Source organism: Homarus americanus, unplaced genomic scaffold (assembly GCF_018991925.1).
Source record: "Homarus americanus isolate GMGI-L3 unplaced genomic scaffold, GMGI_Hamer_2.0 scaffold25013, whole genome shotgun sequence".
NCBI lineage: Eukaryota > Metazoa > Arthropoda > Malacostraca > Decapoda > Nephropidae > Homarus > Homarus americanus.
Window position 1 is genome coordinate 6,842,062 of NW_024722158.1, and position 6,000 is coordinate 6,848,061.

Here is a 6,000-nt window from a genome sequence, read left to right on the forward strand (position 1 = left end):
TCCTCCTCACCTCCCCTCACTTCTTGTCCTCCCTCACCTCCCCTCACTTTATCCTCCTTCTCCCCCTCATTCCTCTCCTCCTCACCTCCTTCAAACACCTTCACTAATTAGACTTCCTGTCTTACCTGTTCACAAACAAAAAACAGATAAATCCCTAGACCAGTCAAGGCCAACATCAAGACGTAGATTGTTTCCAAGCATGAGAAAAATTAATTAATTTAATTGTTAACTTCTACAAGCTAACGATTGTTAACAGTTAATTTTAAAATACTGCTAACTTTATGGAAATTTTATCAAATTAATCGATTAACTTCGATTAGTCATCCATTAACCCTTTAAAAATTACAATGATGTAATATAAAACACGCGGACCTTTGAGGAGTATCCATACCGTTGGCTTTCTGTACAAAAACATTCATGCTTGTAGATAATCAGGCAGTTGAGGGTGAGGCGAAAATCTCCCTTCAAACACCGTAATATGTGACCATGATGCCCTCCCCCATATGTCCTTCACGATCGTAGTGTACACGAATTAATTAATCTGTTTTGGACAATATTTGACTTAAGTTACGGCAAAAGAAGACTGATAAATGGCGTCTGATTTATACTTAGTGACTTTACCGCAATCAGATGGTATGTTGTCTCTGTCCAGTTAAGATAAAAAAAATATCGTATTTTTATTTTTATCTCGGGCGGGATTTTGGTTAATTTCTAGGAATAATAGGTTAATTTTCGTTATAACTTATTTAACATTTAAGGTTTATTTATGAATAGTAGTGTATTGTTCACTACTCACTCAACAACCTACTACTACCACCCTGGATGTTGCACCATGGCCTCATAATAGGCAAGAAATGTGCCAAGCTGTGCCAAATTATTTCTCGAATAGGGACTTGAATTTTCGTTTTATAACAGCGGGTTAAGTTAGAGAGTTTAAGTTAGGCTGTGTTAAAGATAAAGCAAATTAGGTTTAGAAGCTAGGTTTAAATAAGGTTACGTTGCATAATGGCTATAGGCTATAGGGTTAGATTAGATTTGGCTTGTTAGTTTTTAGGTTACGTCACATAATGGAAGGAATGCGGTTTGGTTACGTCACATAATCTTAAGTTATTTTATAGCTTAAGGTAAGGTTACACGTCACATAATGGTTAGTTAGGTTAGTTTAGATTAGATTAGTTAGGTTAGCTTCGGATGCTGCTCAGGCTATTAATGAGGTACTTCCTGACGCTCTCTGAATGAGTCACTGGACCTCATAAAATCCCAGTACTGGTCACAGGCTGGAGCACACGGCTGTCACGGTCAAGGCAGCCTAAGACACTGCCATGTTTTCTATCAGGTTCCGTGGCTCGATCTTACCTGCTGACCCATCACGAGGAAACTACTTTTTACGGTGTTTGAGATAATATTAGGTTAAGTTAGGGCTAAGGTTAGGTAACTTAGATGAAATTTAGATAGGTTTAGATTAGGTGATTAGGTTCGTTAGTTAGATTAAATAAAGTTAAGTTAGAATAGTTTCGTTAGATTAGTTAGATTAAATTAGAAATATCATCCAAGTTAACCTTACGATATCGCAAAGGTAATAATAAAAGCGCATTTATTCTCTAGCTCAGTCTCGTTAATAATGCGATATCGTAACTTTATGAGAGTAAACTACGTTCTTCCTGATAACGAAAGAGAGATTAATGGTGAAAAGAATCTTTGACCTTACGAAACTAACGAGACGGTAAAAATTATCTTAACAATATTATGTAGTTAGCGAGATGAGAATATCCTTCTGTCCTTACCTATATCCACCTGTAATTATGGTCAGACAGGTGGTGAGGTTTAACACATCGTGAACCATCTGAATCTGCATGTACTCTATTTCACACCAGCTGTTCCTCACTTACAACCCTTACCCAAAAAACTACAACTGACTCTGATTCTAAATAAGGTTGAATGAACGCACCCACAAACCCCAACACTGCCACACCCAATGCTAAAACAACATTGCTTGTTCCTACACATGATGGGACATAGCCTGCTATCATTCTCCTATACTGTATAGGGTGTATATATAGGCACACACGAACACTGAGTATATGGCTCCCAAAGATAGAGAAAATAGAGTTGTAGTTAGTCGAGTGTTTTCAGTGGTTCATAACTCATCACCTCTGCCAAGAACTCCTGTGTGACTTGCAGTGCTTAAGGTCTATCGTCAAGAGAGGAAATTGAATAAGAAAAGTCACTGAAATTCTATTCATATACTCAGTATTGTGATTGATGTTATATTATCGTTTTAATTGTACTACATATTTACCCCCTAACTATATACAGTATCATTCCTTGTGTTTACTTGTCAGTTTACTGTTAAAATTAATAATGAATCGCATTATAGTCTTTCCCTTCTATATTCTAAAATCTTTGTTATTGTGTTTGTTTTGTTTATGTCAATTTTTGTGACCTTTTATTCTATGATGTCTCATTATCTATGCTATAATGGCTTATCAAGTCCCAATCACAATGCTAATGTTGTCTTGTCGGTTTCATTCCCCTGTGACAGAAACTGGAGAAGTCGAAAATCCTTCTACGAGACAAACATGTCCCGGTACTTTAGTGCCGTGGCGCTCGGCTACTGTCTCGAACTCAGGTTGCAATGAACCGAGGGTTTGATTACTGTTTCGAGCTCATGAGGGCTGGTAGGTGGCGCCACTGGTACGAATTGTATAATCTGGCTGGGACTCTCCCGGTGGAAGCCCACTAGTAAACACTGCTTCCGTCTTCCCACACTTCCCCAATACACTACATCTTGGCGCAGTGAGTTGATCGACAACGCGATGGAAGCAACCGGCATAGCTCCAATTTCGCCATTCCTAGAATGCCTGGGAAACCCTCCAGTGCTTTGATGACTGGGAGGGCGGGCGGTTTGAGACCTTCCTCCGTGCAGCTGAAAATTTGTACTACCAGTGGCGCCACCTACTAACCCTCATGAGTTCAAGACAATAATCAAACCCCGGTTCATTACAACCTGAGTTCGAGACAGTATCCGAGCGCCACGACACTACACTTCCCTCACTTGCGGAATAATATTCAACCAGATTGACCTGCGTTCGGCATATCATCCATCAGCTATTACGAGGATTTCAGCGTCTGTCTAACTTTGTACTAATGGGATGTCCATATTTCCGTTTTCACCATGAGCTCAGTGAAGTTAACGGCATCATCGTTCGTGACGATGCCCACAACTGCTCACAGATCTCAGAACGGCATTAGCGACCAAGCATCCTACACGGCCTTGCTTTTGGTCGGGTGTGGGCCGACGTGGAGACTTGGTGCGGACCGTGCAGCGTGCTATGTGAGCGACAGGGTTCCGAGTTTGACCCAGATTGTAATGAACCTAGGTTTGATTACTGTTTCGAGCTCATGTGGGTTGGTAGGTGGCGCCACTGGTGGTACGAATTGAAAAATTTGTCCAGTGTCCAGGACTCTTCTGGAAGACCACGAGTAAACACTGCTTCCCACTCACCCACACTCCTCCCAATTCACTACAGGTACTGCCGTGGCACTTCCGTTCACGAGACAGTCGTCATGGTACTAATGTTCTGCAAGACAGACACGCCATGACTTCGTTCTTTGTTTAACTCGTAGGGTTAAGAAGTCATACTCAGGGGTTAGTCGTCATACTCAAAGGATTAAGTTGTCGTACTCCAAAGGTTAATTCATCATACTCAAAGGGTTAAGTTATAATTAGGGGTTAAGATGCCATACTCAATCCCTTAAGACCATACTTTAGAGGTTAAGTCGTTACCTTATTGGGTTGATACAAAACTAACTTGGGAGTTTATGGCATATTGTCTAAATTTATTGGTTATATTTTGTTCTGTGAAATTAATAGGATTATTTTAACAGGTACTTTTTAACATTTTATCAGGTATGGGATTTTGTTCAATGCTAAATAATTATCTTGTCCGTTATTTTCACCAACCCGGATAATGTCTTTGTATTTATGATAGTTATAACATAAATGTTAATGTTTATGGTCTTTATTTCGTTTGACAGACATACAAAATAACAAAAAGAACACCTAAACCAGCGATCCGGACCTGTTTAGTTTTTGTTTCCGAATATTTACATGATTGGTCACAGTGTACCCAGAGTAAAACAAGTTCTTTTATCAGTTAACAATAAAAAAATTAAGACATTCATCATAGATTATTTTCATTTTATTAATTTTTATTTTTTGGTGTCAGATCAAAAGTTTAAATGTGGGCTATGGTTCGGGTGTTCTGTGGTTTAGGTGTTGCTTGCGTCAGACCTATGTGGCTGATTATGGCCCTGTTTGTTCGGATCCGACGAGGTTAATGATTTGAGGAACTCTGAGGTGTGGTTAAGTCAGTGGTTCTCAACCTTGTTTGCCCCATGCACCCTTTTCACCATATGTCAGAATGTCATTCTCCTTTCCAAGATTGTCTCCCCAAAAGTATTCCAAATAATATGCATATAATACTGAAAAATCCTTTATTTTTTCCATATTAGTACATATACATTTACAATTTTATGGATTATTTTATAGTGAAGTTTACAAATTAAATGCCAATTGAAAATGTTGATGGATTTATAAACTTGAATAAAAGTAAAACAGTTTTTATATTTATAATGAATTACTTAACAGACCAAACTGAAGCATAATGCAATAAACAAAAGTTCAATAGAATACCAGGATGTAAATTTGTAATTAATTCTATTCAGATGAAGATTACAATCAATGAGAAACCTGTGATTGTTTTTCCTTCGCCAATTCTGGGATACGCGGAGGAGTGCTGAAAGGGCACAACGCAGGTCACTTTCTACCTCTAATCTACTACGTTGTTTGTTTTAATTTGCAACAGAGTTGAAAAGCCTGACTCACAAAGATATGTCGACACAAACGGAAGCAAAATGGATAGCTTTTTCTGCCACTTTGGGTAGGAATCGCACATCAAGGGCCAAATTCTGTGATTGATTTCTCATCGAACATATCTTTGCTCCCGAATCAGTTTCGAAAAACCTGAATTCCCCTGGGGAATTTCCTGGAGAACCCCTGGGAAAGTGTTCTCAGGCGAAGGTTCACACCCTGCCTAATCACAGAAGGGTACTTCCTGGCACAGGCAGGGTCCACGCCGGGGGGAGGGGGCGGCCTGGCTAGGTGCTAGTGGGATGACGTGGGCTGGACCAGGTGGGCAGCCACGCAAGGTGCGTGTGGGCTGACGGGCCGGGGCAGGTGGGCAGGCGTCCTGGGCATGTCCAGGGTTGGTCTGAGAAGGCCGTCACTGCCACCACCAACAACTAAGTAATACCTGCAATTGTAACGGCAAGAGATGCATTAGTTACAAACACACTGTCACACACCTGCTTGGCGTCGCCGTCCCTGTTAATGAATGAACTGCGAGTATGAACACATTTACTAGAATAAATCATTCAGTTTATTAGTCATTGAGTCTTCTTATAGTGTCCAAGATATATTAAACGTATTTCTATTCATTACCATATTTGAGCCAACAGGTAACAATCGGTAATCAGCCAATTGATCCATTTTACTGGTAATCTTACTCTATTATCAATGTGCGTATGTATAGAGACACAAGAGACCGAGAAAATAAATGATAAACACTTTCACAAATAATGTAAATCTACATAGAAACCTACGCTTCTCAAGTCAAATAAACACGGAACTTATAAGAACTGGCTAGAACTATCAAACATAGTCAACCATCACAACACACATGTCATGCGGCAGAACACGATAAACTAAACTTCGTCACTTTAACTCATTAACTTTACTCCGTCCTGTTCCCTCTCCATCACTGACAAGAACATAATACACTGAGATTTAGGCGATGGTGGCTGCACTTTGTGGTTGTTGTGGCTGGATGCTATAGTACAAGTAAAATGCTGGTGAATGATAAGTGATTACACCTGTATGATGGGTTGTGAACTGTGGATGATCTGTTTGAATACTGTCGTGACTGTATTTGACTGACA